This window comes from Somniosus microcephalus, chromosome 7 (genome assembly GCF_052327205.1).
Source record: "Somniosus microcephalus isolate GS21.2 chromosome 7, FLI_Smic_1.0, whole genome shotgun sequence".
NCBI lineage: Eukaryota > Metazoa > Chordata > Chondrichthyes > Squaliformes > Somniosidae > Somniosus > Somniosus microcephalus.
Window position 1 is genome coordinate 64488368 of NC_140993.1, and position 21017 is coordinate 64509384.

The window sequence follows — 21017 nt, forward strand, 5'->3', positions numbered from 1 at the left end:
GGCCTTCCAGATAGTCCCGGGCCAAAACCGGTTGGCCTACCGTACCGAGAAATGGCAGCCTGGAACTATCTGCACACGATTAGGACCACTGATGTATACCGTGGACATCGGAGACAGCATAATAAGGCGCCATGCTGACCAAATCATCAAGTCATCCGAAAAGGGACAACCTACACCACCACTCTATACATCTAACGATGAAGTAGAGATACCCATATCTACCTCCGATCCGGTGATACTGGAGCCCGATGAACCCGACACTGGCCTTCAAGCCGAATCAGCCTTGCCAGAAGAACCTACTGCACCACCAGAAACTACTACACCCCCGAGGCGTTATCTGGACCGAGTCAGGAAGCCTCCTGAGAGACTAACTTATAATTAATTAATACAGCAATGTATATTATTTTGCATATAACATGTAATTAATAATTACTTAAAATATGATGTGCTAGAAGGGGAGGAATTGTGGTGTATGTGCCTTTAAGAGCCCCAGGTGTGCGTAATGCCGGTAATTGCCACTTGGGCTATATAAGCCTGTGTATTGTGTGTATCCTTTAGAAACCCCCCCCCCCCCCCCCCAGACTTGCTTAGTAAATACCTATGAACCAACTCCTGTCTTCAGTGTCTTTATCTACACACGGACACTACATGGTCCATCCGGTTTCATTCTTCTTGTGTTCAGAGGGCAGTTAAGAGTCAACCAGGTTGCTGTGGGTCTGGAGTCACATAGGCCAGACCAGGTAAGGACATTAGTGAACCAGTTGGGGTTTTAAGACAATCTTTGTGGTCACTTTTATTGACATCAGCTTCTTCAAGATTTTTTTTTTTTGCACTTTAACATGGGTCAGAAACGTACCTTCATGAGTAATTAAAAATCATCACCCAAAAAAAGTACTTCAAAAGTACAAACTATTTTTAATTAAAAAAATCAAATATGGAAAATATCTCCAAGAAAAACCATATAACAAAATAAAACAGGCCATGACTGCTCCCTTTTACGAGTTTCATCACCTGAAGCTTCCCTTGCCTCCATTGAAGGCAAAAAGCCCAGTCCTGGAACAAAAGCTGGGAATTTTTTTTCCATTCTTGGGATGTGGCGTTGCTGGCGAGGCCAGTATTTATTGCCCATTCCTAGTTGTCCTCGAAGGTGGTGGCCCTTCTTGAAATGCTGCTGTCCACGTGGTAAAGGTACTCCCACAGTGCTGTTGGGGAGATCCAGGATTGTAACCCAGCAACGTTGAAGGAACACTATGTTCCAGTCAGGACAGTGTGTGACTTGGAGGTGATTGCGTTCCCATGCAGCTGCTGCCCTTGTCCCTCTCTGTGCTGGAGATCAGGTTTGGGAGGTGCTGCCAAAGAATGATTTATTTAAATAAGTTTCCTAAGCATTAAAGAAGCTATGGCAAGAAGTCCACATTAGCATTCTGGCATAGAAATTGCAGCTAGCTGGAATGTTGCAAGCAGAAGGAAATGGTTTAAATCTTGCCGAATGCCTACTCCCAAAAATCCGATCATTCTGCTTCTGAGCCGCCAGTGCAGCTGATCAGAAAATCTACCCAAGTGTACAAATGTTTCTCAGATGCAACAAGTTATTATATAAATGCAAGTCCAGTTCTCCCAGCCCACCCCGGTCACTGACTGACCTTGCAGTCTATTTGTAAAATTTCCTTTTGTAAAAGGGCCGTTATAGCTTGGGTGAAGTTATGCTGCTTCTTTGAGCACCAGCATCATTAGACACTTCCTACTCTCCCGCAGCCATGTAACATGCTGGGACAGGCAAAACAACAGGAGAAAACCCAGGGCCAATAAGGAAAAAATACTCTGGTTTCAATTGCCTGAGAGGGTTTGGAGAGGAATTTTCCAATGAGAAAACTATTTCCATATAGTTTAATTGATTTCATAGTCATGACGGCACAGAAGGAGGCCATTCGGCCCATCGATTCCATGCCGGCTCTTTAGAGCAATCCAGTCAGTCCCAGTCCCCCGCTCTATCCCCGTAGCCCTGCAAGTTTATTTCCCTTAAGTGCCTATCCAGTCTCCCCTTGAAATCATTGAGTACCTCTGCTTCCACCATTTCCGTCGGCAGCGAGTTCCAGGTCATCACCACTCGCTGCGTTAACAAGTTTTTCCTCATGTCCCCCTTGTATCTCTTGCCCAAAAACTTGTCTCCTACATGTACCATCAACTAGTGGGAACAGCCTTTCCCTGTCTAGCCTATCTAAACCCGTCATAATCTTGTACACCTCTATCAAATCACCCCTCAACCTCCTTTGCTCTAATGAAAACAAATCCAGCTTCTCCAACCTGTCCTTGTAGCTAAGATCCCCCATCCCTGGGACCATTCTGGTAAATCTCCTCTGCACCCTCAAGGGCCTTCAGATCCTTCCTAAAGTGTGGTGACCAGAACTGGATGCAATACTCCAGTTGTGGCCTAACCAGCACTTTATAAAGGTTCAGCCTAACTTCTCTACTTTTGTACTTAATACCTCTATTTATGAAACCCAAGGTCCCATATGCTTTGCTAACCAATCTCTCTATGTCCTGCCACCTTCAGGGACCTATGCACATTAACTCCCAGGTCCCTCTGTCCCTGCACACTCTTTAAAACTGTGCCATTAAGTGTATATTGCCTCTCCTGGTTTCTTCTGCCAAAATGCATCACCTCACACTTCTCTCTTAAATTCCATCTGCCACTTGTCTGCCCATTCTACTAGCCTTTCTATCTCCTGTTGCAGTTGATTGGTATCATCCACACTGCCACACTCCCAAGTTTGGTGTCATTTGCAAATTTAGAAATTCTACTCTGTATTCCAATATCCAGGTCATTTTTATTTATCAAAAAAAGCAGTGGCCCCAACACTGACTCTTGGGGAACTCTACTGTCTACCATCCTCCAGTCTGAAAAACAGCCATTTACCACAACTTGCTGTTTTCTGTCCTTAAGCCAATTCCTTATCCAAGCTGCCACTAACCCACCTATTCCATGAGCCTCAATTGTGTTAACCAGCCTTCTATGTGGTACTTTGTCAAACGCCTTCCTAAAATCCATGTAGACAACATCCATTGCATTCCCTTCATCGATCCTCCCTGTTACTTCATCAAAAAATTCAATTAGATTAGTCAAACATGATCTGCCTTTTACAAATCTGTGTTGGCTCTAATTAATTAGCTTAAACCTCTCCAAGTGCCTGTTAATGTTTTTCCTTGATTATTGTTTCTAAAACTTTACCCTGTAGGAGTCTACATACTCCTAGCAAAAAATACTGAACTCGGAGAGGTTCAACAGAAAAGGTTTAATTGTTGAGGCTGCATGCTGAACACAAAATGGAGTCAGAGACTACACAAAGTACAACTCTCTTTTCTCAGTGCACAGCTTCGACTGCTCCTCCCCTGCTCTGGGCTTAACTATGTTGCAGATCGAGTTTCTTAAAGGTGTGATCCTTCTTAAAGGCATGACGCCTGATTTATAGTCTACGGACCGGAAAGCGGATTGTGTCCGTTCTGTGATCGGTACGCCACACAGCTCCCCCCAGAATCCGCTAGTAGGGAGTGTACGAACCGGCGTGGTGGGTTGATGGCACGGCCGGAACGGCTCTTGGCAGTTGGTGCCGGGAGCGGGGCGGTCGGACGCGTCGGGCTCTTAGGCGGTCTGCCCCGCGGTGGGGGTTGGCCCACTTGAACGGGTTCGTCGGGCTCTAGGTGCGCCAGCTTGAGCCAGTCGACCGACACCTTGTCAGTTCTGCCGCCCACTTCGAGGAGGAAGAACTTGTTCCCCGTCTGGAGTACCTTGTAGGGTCCGTCGTATGGGGGCCGTAGAGGTCCTCGGTGGGCATCATGGCGCACAAAAACAAATTTGGCCATGTGCAGGCTAGGTGGTACGCGGGTTGCTGGTTCGCTGTGCCGGCCGGTGGGTACCGGAGTGAACTGTTGTGCTCGGTTGGCGAAAGCGCGGTGTTGCTGGTCAGGCGACCAGGGGGTCGTGGCGGTGGGCAGGAACTCTCCGGGCACGCGCAGCAGCTGGTCGTACACGAGTTCCGCCGCCGAGGCTTGCAGGTCTTCCTTGACCGCGGAGCATAGGCCGAGTAGCACCCACGGGAGGCGGTCGATCCAAGCCTCGTCCTCGAGGCTGGCACGGAGGGACGCCTTCATGGACCTGTGGAATCGCTCACACAGTCTGTTGGCTTGGGGGTGGTAAGCTGTGGTGCGGTGAACGGCCACCCCGAGGTTTCGGCGATGGCGGCCCACAGATCAGAGGTGAACTGTGGGCCTCTATCCGACGTCATGTCGGAGGGGACGTCGAACCGAGCGACCCAAGTACCGATGAACGCCCTCGCGATGTCCGCGGTGGTGGTGGACGTCAGTGGAATTGTGATTCGGCTTGAAGGAACCAGGCGGGGTGGCCAGGTTCTCCCAGAACTCCGGCAGCTTCACAGAAACTGCGTTTGTGTCAGCCATGGTTACGCTTAGGAGTCGTCCTGAGCGTCGGGGTCACCAATGTAGGAGTCTACGTACTCCTAGCAAAAAATACTGAACTCTGAGAGGTTCAACAGAAAAGGTTTAATTGTTGAGGCTGCATGCTGAACACAAAATGGAGTCAGAGACTACACAAAGTACAACTCTCTCTTTTCTCTGCACAGCTTCGACTGCTCCTCCCCCGCTCTGGGCTTAACTATGTTGCAGATCGAGTTTCTTAAAGGCATGATGCCTGATTTATAGTCTACGGACCGGAAAGTGGATTGTGTCCGTTCTGTGATCGGTACGCCACAACCCACCCATGTTAAACTGACCGGCCTGTAGTTACTAGGATTGTCCTTGCACCCTTTCTTGAACAATTGCCACTTTCCAATCCTCGGGCACCTCCCCCGCATCTAGAAGATTGGAAAATTATGGCAAGCCCTTCTGCTATCTCCTCCCCCAATTCCCTTAGCAACCTGGGATGCAAGCTATCTGGACCAGGCGACTTATCCACTCTAAGCATAAGTCTTTCTAGTACATCCTGTCTATCCATTTTCACCCCTTACATTGCTTCTACCTTTTCCACTTCTACCGATATTTTGTCAGCATCTATCTCCTTAGTAAACACTGATACAAGGTACTCATTGAGTATTCTAGCCTTGCCCTGCGCCTCTAAGCATATATCACCACCTTTGTCTTTAATAGGCCCCACCCCGCCTCTTACTACCCGCTTACTGTTTACATGCCGGTAGAAGTTTTTTGGGTTCCCTTTTGTTAACTGCCATTCTATTCTCATTCTCTTTGCCAATCTTATTTTCATCTTCATTTCCCCTCTCAACTTATTGTATTTGGTCTGGTTCTCCCTTGAAGAATTCACCTGACATGCATCATACATCCTCCTTGTTTCATCATCTTCTCTATCTCCCTCATCATCCAAGGAGCCCTTGCTTTGGTTCCCTTACCCTTCCTGCTTGTTGGAATGTACCTAGCCTGTACTTGGAGCATCTCCTCCTTTAAAGATCACCCATTGTTCCATTACAGTTTTTCCTGTCAGTCTTTGGTTCCATTTTACCCTGGCTAGATCCTTTCGCATCCCATTGAAGTTTAAAAAAAAAAGTCTCAACATACAACAGGTATCAAAGCTTTATTTGAAATTAGTACAAAGTTTCTTGTGACAAAATATTAACAAAAATAGCACTGACTCTTCTACATATTAATACACAGTACAATGCCATCTAATATAACTCTACCAAGCACTCTCCTAATCAAATATGTACAGCTAGAAACCCATAAATATTTTTTAAAATTCTGTTCTCTGGTCTAAAAGAAATATAAATAATGTACAAGATCATCAAAAGGGGCTATCTTACCCAATTTTAGTTTGAGTTTTCTTTCCTTCTTTCCCCCTGGGACAATCACCTTGAGACTGTTTGCTGGCTCTCTTTAAAAGCAGTAAGCTCAGGGTTACTGTGAATCAAGAAGGCACTGCTATTTAGGGAGGATGCCTACTTCTAGGCAGTAAATTAAAGTTTAAATCTTTGAAAGTAAGGAACCATGTCAGCAACATTGAAATTGTTTCTCCAGCCCCAACACCATATCGCAGATGAACTGAGTGAAATATGCACTATTTTTGCACTTTTACCATTTTCTTCATGTCTCTTGTACTATGTCAGGGTCAATATGATCGTCTAAAGGGATCAGGGAGAAATTTTCCAGATTTTTTTCATTAATTGGCTTGGTTTTTTTTAGTCTATTTTTTGCCTCTCCCAGGAGATTAAATGGCTTCAGGTGGGTAGGGAGTATCTATATTAAAGGTATCACGACTATATAGGGAAGGCTAGATGGACCAGTTGGTCTTTTCCTGTTCTATATTTTTGTTCATATATTCTCATCTTAACCACTTGAGCAATTTTTCCATCTCTGCAGACATAATTTTCTGTTCTATGTTGCTGTGTGTGTTATGAAAAGAATGAAGGGACTTGTATTTATATAGCAACTTTCATAACCTTATGATATCCCAATGTGCTTTATAGCCAACAAAGTACTTTTGCAGTGTAGTCACTGTTGTAATATAGGTAAATCCAGCAGCTAATATCCACGCTGTAAGGACCCACAAACAGCAATGAGATAATGACCAGATAATAGGGGAAACCTTTGTGGCTGCTACGCGAGTCACTGGCAACTTGGCTTTACAGCAGCTGAAAATGAACGAAGCGCTACTGGAGAAAAATTCACGCTGGGGGCTAAAGATTTTTTGCCCAGCGCTAACTTACTGTATAACGCTCTTCTGGTGGTGTTAGTGTAGGCATGAAAGTCTAAGTTCCTGTCCTAAAGTGCAGTTCCAGCTTCCAACAGCCCCTGGAAGGGAGGCTATGGAGTTTGCAAGGAATTGTGAGTAATTAAAAGGGCAATAATGAAAAAATGCAGTTTTCAGCTCTTGCTCAAAATCCCAAATGGAACTCTTGGGCACTTAAAGCTGAATTCTCTTCTGAACCTCAGCGAAAACTGCTTCAGTAAGCCAGGGACTGGATACCCAGTGTCTCACATACAGCACTCTAGCTTTGTATAGGGGGTTAACACTGCAAGAGAGGTCCTCTACCCACAGGGGCCAGGAGGCCCTCCAGAAAGAAGGACGTGGGACCAGATCACTGAGGCCGTCATTGGCAGCAGTGTCGCCCCCCACGAGCTGGCTCCAGTGCCCAAGGAAGCTTCATAACCTTCGACAAGTGATCAAAGTCAGTGAATGCATCTTCAAAAGCCATCTCCTACCAACTGCACCACTCGCCTCACACACTGCTCAATGCATCACTCTACCCCCACCATCACTCACCTACCAACAATCTGTACCAATCACAAGGCACACGTCTCAGTCCTAGTTTCACCTCACACCTTTGGAGGAGATGGTGCAGGCCATTCTTGGCAGGGGCATAGCTGAGCCCTTGGCTAGTGGTAGGGCAGAAAGGATATCAGATGCTGGTATCCTCATACATTATCCTCCTTTGGGAATGCACCTCTTACTTTCCCATCCTCCCCTCACCACAACTCCACCCTTATGCCTTCCTCATTTTACACACCAAAGAAATGCAGCCTGTCTAGCCAATGATTGGCCAAGAGGAGGGAGAGGAAAGTGAAGAAGAAACACCATCACTTGCTTTCACACTCCTAGCCAGCTCCTTAAGGTCGACCAGCAAGGCCATTTCCAATGTCCCCCACTGAAAGTCAGCAGCCTTCCACCAGCCATGCTGCAGCCACTGGGGTACCATTGCATAACAGCAGTAGAATAGGCAAAGGCACACACAAGACAGTCACTAAGAGAATGCATAGGGTGATGAGTTGATTTCTAGATGTATGAAGTTAGATTGTGTGCTTTGTGGTGTCTTTTATTTCAGCATCGTGGTCAAGCAGACACTGTGATGATCAGTAATAGAGGGAAGGTAAGGTGTGGGACTAATGTTGAAAGGAGAATTGGGGTTGTGGTCATTGTTGCTGCAGACGGAAGAGTCCATCCCAGATATCACTGCCAGAAAGGGGCTGTCTAGGTTGCCTCTTCCTTCTGCTTCTTCCTCTTCGGTTTCTTCCTCTTCTACGCCTACCTCTTCCCTTTGCAAGCGGATGCTGTAAATCTGAACTGTCAGCATAACATGCTGGAAATAATCAGCAGGTCAGGCAGCACCTTGACCTGAGATGTGAACTCTTTCTCTCTCCATGGATGTTGCCTGACCGGCTCAGTATTTGCAGTTCTTTGTCTTCTCAGAATCCTTCCTTTACCATCTGAGGCCTTGCAAGCATCCAGCAGCACTCCTTATGCACTTAAAAAACTTTTAACATCTATTGCAGCAAGCCATTACTTCAATAAAATTTAAAAAAAGTCCAAAAGCTTAAATACAAACTTGTGAAAGATGTTTGTGTCCCTTTTAAGAGGTGTTGACAGCGCCTCTGTGAGTCTGCTGCATGCTGGGCTTACCTGGCGAGCTCAGGACCCAGTGCTGAACTCAGCACAAAGGTCCAAGTTCGCCATACGTCACCCCCCCCCCCTCATTTTACTTTGCAGGGCGCTACATCTTAACAACAGCGCTGCCGAGCCTGGGAAAATGGAGGACGCCACGAGACCCACTACCAGCCGGCGAAAGAATGGTGGCTGCCCTCTTCACCATTTTGTGACAGTAACAGGTGGTGTAAAGCCCCTGAATTTTTAGCCCAATCTGTTTCAGTGGTATTAATTGAGGGATAAATATTGATGGGAAATAGAGTCATAGAGTCATTACAGCACAGAAAGAGGCCCTTCGGCCCATCGTGTCTGCGCCACCCAGTCTAATCCCATTTTCCAGCATTTGGTCCATAGCTTTGTATGCAATGGCATTTCAAGTGCTCATCCAAATGCTTCTTGAATGTTGTGAGGGTTCCTGCCTCCACCACCCTTTCAGGCATTGAGTTCCACATTCCAACCACCCTCTGGGTGAAAAAGTTCCTCCTCAAATCCCCTCTAAATCTCCTGCCCCTTGTTATTGACCCCCCCACTAAGGGGAAAAGTTCCTCTTTATCTACCCTATCTATGCCCCTCATTATTTTGTACACCTCAATCAGGTCCCCCCTCAGCCTTCTCTGCTCCAAGGAAAACAACTCCAGCCTGTCCAGCCTCTCTTCATAGCTGAGGCGCTCCATCCCAGGTAACATCCTGGTGAATCTTCTCTGCACCCTCTCCAAAGCAATCACATCCTTCCTATAGTGAGGCGACCAGAACTGCACACAGTACTCCAGCTGTGGCCTCACCAGCGTTTTGTACAGCTCCATCATAACCTCCCTGCTCTTATATTCTATGCCTCGGCTAATGAAGGCAAGTATCCCATATGCCTTTTTAACCACCTTATCTACCTGTTCCGCTGCCTTCAGGGATCTATGTACATGTACACCAAGGTCCCTCTGTACTTCCTAGGGTCCTACCACTCATTGTGTATTCCCTTGCCTTATTTGTCCGTCCAAAATGCATCACCTCGCACTTTTCAGGGTTAAATTCCATTTGCCACTTTTCCGCCCATCTGACCAACCCGTTTATATCGTCCTGTAGCCGGAGGCTTTCCTCCTCGCAATTTACCACCCCACCAATTTTCGTGTCATCTGCGAACTTACTGATCATACCTTTTACATTTTCATCCAAATCATTTATGTAGATCACAAACAACAAGGGACCCAGCACCGATCCCTGAGGTACCCCACTGGACACAGGCTTCCAGTCACAAAAGCAACCTTCGACCATCACCCTCTGCCTCCTGCCACTCAGCCAGTTTAGGATCCAACGCGCCAAGGCACCCTGGATCCCATGGGCTCGTACCTTCTTGACCAGTCTCCTATGCGGGACTTTGTCAAAAGCTTTACTGAAATGTATCAATATTTCTTGGAAACCACATGTCTCAGACTGCAGACATTGTGACCCCAAATAAACATGTTATTTGAAACCACAGGAAACATGATGTCTCAGACCTAGATGGACATCTTGCTATTGTTGCAAAAAGACTTTGCAACCAGCAAAAGAACTTTGCAACTAGACATGGTTGCAAAAGGACATGTCAATCAATTAAAACCTGCCTGCATCAGAAAGATATAAAAAGACCCTTAGCCAGACTCTCAGCACTGCAGTCGGGGGGGGAAAGACAGAAGACCCATCTCAGAGGACGTCCATGAAAGAATACTGCGGAACTGATCATTTCACTGCCTTGACACGGAACTCTCAAAGGAAAAGGTTATACATATTGTTGTCTGTGAAATATAAACTTTGGTTTATTTTACTGGTTTGTTGTATCATACTATTTGGCTCTCTATCGCTTGGGCCCATAAATCCTGGTCCAATGGAATCACTACAGGTCTGACACTCAAACAAGGACCTGACAAATAGATTGCCAAAGCAGAATATCTTGTCCAGTGGTAGAACAGAAATAGGGTTTTTGGCTGGGGACATAGCAGGATATTAAAATGGAAGAAGCAATGCAGAATAGAAAAGTTTCCTAGGAGAGAGAAATGGTTTCCAACAGAAGAGCACCATGTCGAACCCTTTCTGGCATATGATGATAGGTGGTCATGTTGAAAGAATGGCCGGCTTTGAAGAAACAAGCTGTATAGTTACTGGCCCTCAAAAAGGAAAAAGATAAGCAAGAACTAAAAACAGAAGTTGATAACCTAAAAGCGAGTTAGAAGGAGTGAAAGAGCAATTAAACAAGACTCTCAATGCTTAGGATAGAGTGGGTCAGAATAATGAAAAATGCATCCAAATCCTAGAAGGGCATGTAGAATATTTTCAGAGCCAGGCTCTGGCTAAAGAGGGAAAATTAGCTGAGTCAGGCAGCCCAAGAAGAAACGTTAGACAAAATGAAAACCAAAGGAATCATTTAAAAGCAGCTGTACGGGTTCAATTGAATGTCAATAAGGAAAGCCGTAGCGGGTCAGAGGCATCACACAATCACTATAAACATAAAATCATAAAACTAGAAAAGACCCTACAAGTGAAATGGAATTATCTGTACTATGAAAGGAGATAATAGTAACAGCGATTTGGACGATCAGGACTGGGACGACCTAGAGCGGGAATCTGCTGAGTATGAACATCATGACTGTTGCCCATGGGGTGAGTGTTTCCACCCCCCCACACAAAAGGAACAAATCAAGTATAATGTTGACCCCAACACTGGCATAAGAGGAACCATAGCTAGTAGGTACGCCTTTGCCAAGAGCCCACAGAACGGGGGAGCCCTAGAGATTAACTGGTTTTACGGGGAATACCCAAACTGGAGTTGAATCCAAGCCAATTCCTATAAAGATAGGAACTAGTGAGAGTACGTGGGTGTGTGTACTTATGAATCTGTTGAATAAGGGGTGTTGGGAGCAGATATACTGGTGGTTAGGTGATGGATTTAGCAAACAGCGCTATTTGGCAAGCTGAGGAGATAGATAGAGGAACCCCATAGTAATACCAGGATATGGAGAAATCTGAGTGAGTACCAAGGTACGGGGTATGATTTGGACGGAATATCACGCAATCTACCCCCCAAAATACAAGTGGTGAAAGAAAATGAGGTGGTGTTCGCCAAACATAAACACGGTTGTGGTAGAATGAAGGGAGTGGTTGACATGCAGCCTGCCCCATCCATTAATGCAATATTGCTTCCCACGAGAAGCAAATGAGTATATTAGAAAGCCTATTATCCTCCAGCAAGGTGTTTTGCGCCCAATAGTGACAAACTCACCTATTTAGCCTGTCAGAAAATCCGATGGCTCCTGGTGACTATCCATTGATTATGGACAGGTAAATAAGGCAGTGCCCGCATGCGCTCCAATGGTGGCATCATGAGACCGACCCCAAAATCCTCTGTGTTCATGGTATTGGGCATATCAAATGGGTTTTGGTCCATTCCCCTTAATCAGGAACACCAATACAAGTTTACCTTTACATTCCAGGACCAACAGCATACCTGGACTTGCTTACCACAGGGGTTCCACAATTCTGCCTCTATTTTCCACCAACAAATGGCTAAAGCCATAATTCAATTTAGCCAGCCTGAATGCTTGATACTGCATGTAGACAATTTGCTGTTGTATACATGGAAAGTCATGTGATATTGTTAAGCGAGCTGTTACAGTTGTTAACCAGAGAAGGTTTAAAGATTAATCCAACAAAGGCACAGATTGCACAAGATAAGGTAACCTTTTTGGGAGTAAATTTTAGCAAAGGAGGGAAGGGCATTGAAATGTAGATAAAGACTGTGCAGGAGTTGCTCTTACCAATGTCCGTTAAAGCGGTACGATAATTTTTGGGATTGGTAGTGTGTGGTCAGGATTTTACAGACAACTTGGCGATGTTAAGTGGGCCCCTGTATGCTTTAATGAAAAAGAATGTCAAGTGGGAATGGACATTAGTCAGTACAGAGACAGTTAAAACAGTTAAAGGAAGCTTTACAGAAAGCACCCGTCCTAGTCCCAGCCCTTCTACATAGAAACAGCAGCCAGCGAGTACTCAATATCGGCTGTCCCAACACAAAAGACCCATAAGATATAGAGACCAGTCGCTTATGTGTCACGTGTTCTCACCCCGCTAGACATCAATTACTCTATGTGTTGAGAAACATCTATTAACAACCTTTTGGGCCATTAAGCACTTTATCTACATAGTGGGATTGGCATCGCTACACTTGTTGACCAATCGTTGTTGGGTTATTGCTGGATGGAAGGTTAAAAGATGGTTCAGTGACAAATGTCCGATTGGCCTGGTGAACCCTATTACTCCAGAAAAGTGATATCCAGGTATACCATAACCCTAATCCACTGAGTCTAGTGGGGAATTTGATGTACCAAGGTGAAAGACATCAGTGTAAGATGGAAAATCAAGCCCATCCAGAGGGACCGACTAAGTCAGGAGTGTTGCCTGACACGAGATATATATGTAGATGGGTCCAGCAAAATGAAAGATGAAGAAAAACAGGATGCAGCGTATTCGATCCTGATGGACAAACAGAACTAGCATGTCTGCTCAGGCGGCTGAGTTGGTATGTAGCGTATGTGGTAATACATCCCAGAGTTTCCGATCCCTTATACAATAGTTAGACTCCATGTGTGTCGGAATTCCCTAACAGAACATTTCCCAATATGGGAAAAGAGGGGGTTTATCTCAGCAGACGGGAAAGCTTTACTCTCCACTCTTAATTTTACGGGTAATTTTTAATAAGGCAAAGGAAATGCCCGGAGACACAGCAGTCCATAAAGTCAGGGCACACACCAAAAACAAATCTCTGTGGGAGGGGAAACAGAAAGCCGATGAATTGGCCAAGAAAGAAGGTGAGCAGGGAATGGATTAGGGTCCGGTAGAAATGTTTCCCCCAATGGAAGCCAATCAGCCTGACCCAATTGACCCGAAACAATTGCAACATGGAGATCCTGAAATAAAAGCAGTAATAACGACATTAGACAGGAAAGAAAATCCACATGGAGAAAATGCTAATAAACCAAAATTGGAGGTGAAAGATGGAATCTTGTTATACGACCAAAAATGGGTGGTATTGCAGAACCAGAGGAATGCTTTTCTCTATGCAACTACCTCAGGACATCCTCCACTCCAATTCTACAGGTAAGTTTTAATAAGGCAGAGGAAGTGCAGTCCATAAAGTAAGTTCTGCGGTACCACCCTTGGAAAGACTCCAACAGGTGGCTTGGTGGCCAGGAATACGAGGCTAAGTGGAGCACTACTGCCACAACTGTCTAGATTATATTAGATCGCTTCCCCTATCCTCAAGAGGAAATAAATATGTATTGGTGATAGTGGACAGCTTCTCCAAGTGGGTGGAGGCATTCCCAAACCCCAATGCAATGGCATAATCCACAGTAAAGATACTGGTGAACCATGGGCCGTAATTTGCGGCCCCTAAGGGCGTGTTCAAGGTGTGTACGCGCCCGTAAGGGCCATGCAAGTTCCGCGTTTAGGCATGCGCTGTCCATGTGCTAAAACCCAGAACTTGCAATCTGTCAAGAATTCTTTTGACAGATCATCTGCATCCTCGGGAAAAGGGCATCCGTCGGCAGAGAGTTGGGCTAAAGGCCTGCTTTTACCAGCGTAAGAGTTTTAAAAAACAGCAAAATTAAATTTTAGCAATAATTTATACATTTAAAACTTGTTAAATGAAGTAAGTTTATTTTTTAGCCCCTTTAAAATATGTACATTTATTTTTTTAAACTTTTTTGTTTTAAATATTTAATTAAATGCCATTTTAATTAATTTTAAATATGTGATGGTTTAAAATAAATATTTATTTTATGTCTAGGTGTATTTTTGCGGGTATTCCCATTCATACTTATGGGGTTTCCGTACATATGGAATCCCGATTAGAATGAATGGGGATTCTCTTTTGTCATTCGTTAGTCCGGCCCACGTGATCCCAGGGACGCTCGCGAACCGCTTGCACCCTGGAATACATGGGCATCTTCCTGCGGGTACCCGGAGAGCCCCAAGACCGTGAGTCTCCGTATCTCCCAGACCACCAGGTAGGCATGGATTTTATTTGCGGCTCGCAGGCATTTCCCCGTGGGAAGCCTCCAAGCGCAAATTCAGGGCCTATGTATTTACCAGATGGGGTCTCCCAAAATCCACTGACTCGGTTCAGGGAAGCCATTTCACTGGAAAGGTTATGCAAACCGCAATGCAGCTGCTAGGAATCAAAGCGCGATTCCACATTTCACACAATCCTACATCATCGGGTATAGTTGACAGGATGAACCTCACATTGAAAACTATGCTAAAGAAACTAATTGGACAATCCTGTTGGACATGGGATCAATTGCTAGCCTTGTCATTAATGGCTATGAGGTCTAGTGAGTCACATTCCACTAAGATCTCGCCTTATGAATTAATGACCGGGAGGGTCATGAGAACACCTGAACATTTAATGTACCAGGATATGTCTGAACCCCAATACCAGGCCCTGAACCAGGAATGGTATGTTAACCAGTTACATGACCAATTACAACAAATAATGATCTTTGCCACCGCCAATATTGGTCAGTCTAAAAGGGCCAATATAATGTATTTTGATACAACGGCTAAGGTAATAGAAAGGGATGTGGGACAGACAGTCATGGTAAAAATATATCAATAGACTAATTTTGCTGGACCATATCCAATGTTCCTCCTCATTCTTTTGGGTGCACGGTCCCTTTAGCGCGCTGCATGGCCCATTCAAAGTTTCGTACATGCGCGAAACTTCACATTCGAAAAGCCGGTCTCAGGCTGACCGTATCCCATTGCTGTTATGGCTAGTCCATCTGTTTATAAGTTCGCCCTCCGAAAGAGGAAGGAAAAGTAGCTCCATTTCACCCAGTTGAAGGAATATAAGGGAGGCATCATAGGCATGGTGGACATGATGGATGACACCCCCAGAATCGGATCCATCATGTAGGACAATGAAGGGATGGTGGTGCCTCCAGATGGGGTACACCGTGGTAGGGGGACAAAAGCTATGATTTGAGACCACGACCAAACCCCACACTTCAGATTTTCAACAGTCTCAGATGGGCTAGAAAAAGGCGTAGATCTAGATAAGATATTAACCAAGAACAGCCACTACCTGATGTATTTTTCCTTTTGCAGTATTTGGCTGATCTGCAGGAAGGAACAAAATGAAGATATTGTGGTGGTGGATTGTATGCGTTATTCTTATCATGTGTAATGTAGTGGGAATGATTGGAAATGTGTCTTGACTGTCTATACATCTACTTTCCCTAATGTGATAACATGGGAAATACCCTTAGGAAATAAGGAAGGAAACAATTCTGTTAAAATACAGGAGCAAGAGGGTGTGCATTTAACCTGTTAATGCACGGAGAGTGGACTGACCACGAAATTGGGATAGTATCGGAAACCATTATAGACTTGCCTCCAAACACAAAATAATATCTTTCCTGTGGGACATAGTCATAACGGCACAGAAGGAGGCCATTCGGCCCATCGAGTCCATGTCGGCTCTCTGTAGAGCAATCCAGTCAGTCCCATTTCCCCGCAAGTTTATTTCCCTCAAGTGCCTATCCAGTCTCCCCTTGAAAACATTGAGTGTGTCTGCTTCCACCACTTCCATCGGCAGCGAGTTCCAGGTCCTCACCACTCGCTGCGTAAAAAAGTTTTTCCTCACATCTCCCCTGTATCTCTTGCCCAAAACCTTAAATCTGTGTTCCCTAGTCCTTGTACCATCAACTAGTGGGAACAGCCTTTCCTCGTCTAGCCTATTCAAACCCATCATAATCTTGTACACCTCTATCAAATCACCCCGCAATCTCCTTTGCTCTAATGAAAACAAATCTTGTTTCTCCAACCTGTCCTTGTAGCTAAGATCCCCCATCACCGGAACCATTCTGGTAAATCTCCTCTGCACTCTCTCAAGTGCCTTCACATCCTTCCTATATTGTGGTGACCAGAACTGGACACAATACTCGAGTTGTGGCCTGACCAGCACTTTATAAAGGTTCAGCATAACTTCTCTACTTTTGTACTCAATACCTCTATTTATGAAGCCCAAGATCTCATATGCTTTGCTAACAACTCTCTCAATATGTCCCGCCACCTTCAGGGACCTATGCACATTAACTCCCAGGTCCCTCTGTCCCTGCACACACTTTAAAACTATGCCATTAAGTGTATATTGCCTCTCCCTGTTCCTTCTGCCAAAATGCGTCACCTCACACTTCTGTATTAAATTCCATCTGCCACTTGTCTGTCCATTCTGTTAGCCTTTCTATGTCCTGTTGCAGTTGATTGGTATCATCATCATCGTTTGCCACACCCCCAAGTTTGGTGTCATCGGCAAATTTAGAAATTCTACTCTGTATTCCAATATCCAGGTTATTTATATATATCAAAAAAAGCAGTGGCCCCAGCACTGACCCTTGGCGAACACTACTGTCTACCATCCTCCAGTCTGAAAAACAGCCATTTACCACAACTCGCTGTTTTCTGTCCTTAAGCCAATTCCTTATCCAAGCTGCCACTGACCACCTATTTCATCAGCCTCAATTGTGTTAACTAGCCTTCTATGTGGTACTTTGTCAAACGGGGGATACCATATAGAGTAGACAAACCCCAGAAAGGAGGAGAGTTTGTTCTCCCTGTCACATATGGTAGACGGAATGAAAACTCTTGGGAAAAAGATTAATGATATTATCATGGAACATAACAGGGAAATCACCTCTTATAAGGTGTCAAAGGCCATCACGTGCCATGTATGGGGGATTTATGTTAAATCAAATACAAAAAGGGTTAAATGACATTAAAAATAACCAGGATACCTAATTTTGTCACTAAAGAGAACATCGACAAATGGTATCAGGGCCCAGAGAGGCTAGGGTCAATTAATGTAAGGTTAGAAGATATGGAGCCGTTTACTAAGTTAAGCAAGAGTGTGGAAATAGAGATGCAGGATGGGGATTAAAACCTGTCATGCTATGGTTGCCACATATTGGATAGCAGCAAAAATGAGAAGTTTTTAAGGTTGAGTCCATTGGTACCCTCGATGTGAAGGCACATAAACAATATCCCCATAGTAAAACATCAGGAAACATGGAGGGTCCCTGATCTAACTTCTTGTATTAAACAAGCAGGATCTTGGATAGGTAGATGTGATGGTACTAACCCAGGAGTATCGGCCTGTGGGTTTAATCTGGATGACCCCCTCCCCGTCCTGTACAATACAACTCCAGCGGTGGAATGAGCACCTACTTAGAAAAGGGAAAGGGTGACTGCTTTGCGGAACACCTCTGTTCAGTCCGTAAGGGTGACACCGAGCTTCCGGTCGCCTGTCATGTTAATTCGCCGCTCCACTCCCACTCTGACCTCTCCATCCTCGGCCTCTTACACTTGTCCAATGAAGCTCAACATAAGCTCGAGGAACAGCACCTCAGCTTTTGATTAGGCACTTTACAGCCTTCTGGACTCAACATTGAGTTCAACAATTTCAGACCATAACCTCTGCCCCTATCTTTTTTCATTTTTTTCCTCTCACATGGCAGCTGTCGATCATTCTGCCATCACCATTTACACTTCACCTAGTCATCTTTTGTTTCTTAACTTGTCCCATTACCATCTCCTTTTGCCTTGCACCATCATCCCTTTTGTTTCTTAATCTCTCCTGCCTTCCATCCTATCGCAGACCTTCCCTTTTGTTCTTTCCTCCCCTCCCCTCTTTCCCTGCCCCTACCACTTGCTTAAAAACCTGTTCCATCTCCAACTTTTTCCAGTTCTGACGCAGGGTCATCGACCTGAAACGTTAACCCTGTTTCTCTTTCCACAGATGCTGCCTGACCTGCTGAGTATTTCCAGCATTTTCTGTTATTTCAGATTTCTAGCATCCACAGTATTTTGCTTTTGTAGAAAAGGGAAAGTATTGTTTGAGCACCACCAGTGAGACGTATCAACATGGCAAGAGTCAATATCTGGTTATGTATCCTACCCTTTGCTTCACCGTGACAGAGGTGATACAGGTAGGAAACCAAGTTGTGCTCCCTGTTGCTGCCCATAATGTAACACTTATACAGATCAACATGACCATACTCCAGGCTGAGGCCCTGCAAGCGGTTGTTCTGTTTGACATCCCACACCCCTTTATCTTTAACCTACAAGCTGTGATGACCAGAATCAGTACCTCACAGAAACACCTTGATACAATGTTACAACAAAACCGCCAAATTGAAAAAGGGATCCAAACCGGGTGATCAGGAGTGGTGGGAGGTAGTGTGTAACACAGGGCAACATCCTTGGGTTGTAATGATATCTATGTTATTTGTGCAGTGTATGTGCCTTCAAGTCAGAACTACTTTTTACAGCTCCTGTATACTGTAGTACCGGCAGTGACCACACCGGATGTTCCCGATGATGGGTGAAACTAGAACTAGGGGGCATAGTCTTAGAATAAGGGGCTGCTCTTTCAAAACTGAGATGAGGAGGAACTACTTCACCCAGAGGGTGGTAGGTCTATGGAATATGCTGCCCCAAAAAGCTGTCGAAACTACATCATTACATAAATTTAAAACAGAAATAGACAGTTTCCTAGAAGTAAAGGGAATTAAGGGTTACGGGGAGCGGGCAGGAATTTGGACATGAGTCTAGGTTCGGATCGGTCATGGCCCTGTGGGTAGCGGAGCGGGCCCAGGGGCCGTGTAGCCTGATCCTGCTCCTATTTCATGTGTCTAATTCTGTTAGATTCAGGAGATGGTTCTGTGATCGTGGATTGGCGGTTAGGATCAGATCAGCCATGATCTTATTGAATGGCGGAGCAGGCTCGAGGGGCCGATTGGCCTACTCCTGCTCCTATTTCTTATGTTCTTATAAGCTGTGCGCATGCCTCTGTACCCCAGTCTAGAGATTACCCTCCTCCAGTAAAGACCTGTTATTTGTTAATGTACAGCATCCGTGTGATTATTTATCCACTGAACCACGGATCTAACAGTGGTGACGAGTGTCGATTCGAATCTACCTGCAACATAAAAAAAAAGTCGAGTCCAGGAACTCGACCGCGAGCAACCGCCCAGCAGTCAGGCAGAGATCCAACTTCGCTGGGGAGGCTGTGGAGAGCCGGGCTTGGTTCCCCAGCCACAACGAGCAGTAAGAGACCGACGACAGGTCCAGAGCAGACCCTTCCCGAGCAGCGACGGCTGGAGCCGACCGATGGCAGAGAGAGAGCCGAACAGCGTCGACGGGGTAAGAAAGAGGGTGAAGAGAGCAGGGTGCAGCCGGGGGTTGATCACTGAGCGGTGTCGAGGAAAAATACTGCAAACCGGAGAGAGGGTAAGAAACAGCCGGGTTCTAGACTGAGCGGCGTCGACAAATATCAAGAGAAGAACGCGCAGAGCACAGCCAGGGATCACGGGCTGATCAGGGTCCGCGGGGCGAAGCAAGGGGAGACGCCATTGAGCCGCGGAGAAGCAGGGAGAGCGCGGGAGACGCCATTGAGCCGCGGAGAAGCAGAGAGAGCGCGGGAGGCGCCATTGAGCCGCGGAGAAGAAGGAAGAGTGCGGGAGATGCCATTTTGCGAAGCCGCAGCGGAGAAGACGGGCGAGCGCAGGAAGGAAGGAAAGCGCGGGAGACGCCATTTTGTGCCAGTGGAGAAGAAGGGGCAGCGCAGGAGGCGCCATTGGTGATAGGTAACGCACAACCAAGGATGCCGAAGAGTGGCAGTATCTCTACGTTCGATAATGAAGTCGAAGATTGGGCGACATGTGGAACGTATTGAGGTGTACTGCAGGGCGAATGAAGTGCCAGATGCTAATAAAGCACTGGTTCTGTTAAATTCCATGGGTGCAAAAACTTATGGGTTACTGCGAAATCTAATAACCCCAGAAAAGCCGGTAAACAAGAATTTTGAAAGCATAGTAGAAATCCTACAGGACCACTTAAACCCCACACCGCTGCTGATAGCAGAACGATTTAAGTTCCATAAAAGGAACCAACACAAAGACGAAAGCAATGCTGAGTACCTAACGGAACTGCGCAAGCTATCAAAATACTACCAGTTTGGAGCGGGACTAGCAGACACGTTAAGGGACAAGTTTGTGTGTGGGCTACAAAGTGAAGGAACCCAGAAACGGCTTCTATCAGAAAAGGACCTTACGCTGGACAAAGCTTTCAGTATGGCAGTATCACACGAAGCAGCCGCAAGGTGCGCTGCAGAGATACAACGGAGACCGCAAGAATATGGCACCAACGAAATGACCTATAGAACAGGGAAGTGCTATCGCTGCGGCAGAACAACACATGACCAGAAAGAATGTTGGTTCAAGGACCAAGTGTGCAGACAGTGTGGGAAAGCAGGACACATAGCAAGAGTCTGCAGGTCTGGGAAGAAAACCAACAGTAAGAAATCTCCACAGGAGAAGTACAAAAAGGTACACCAGGTGATGGACAGTGGTTCAGACGAACAGAAAAGTGACACAGACTCCGGAAGCAAGGAGCTGGGTTGTCTGAAACTACATAATGTAACCGAAATGGAGGATCACCAGACTATCTGGGTTACACTCAAGATAGACGGAGTCCAAGTGGAAATGGA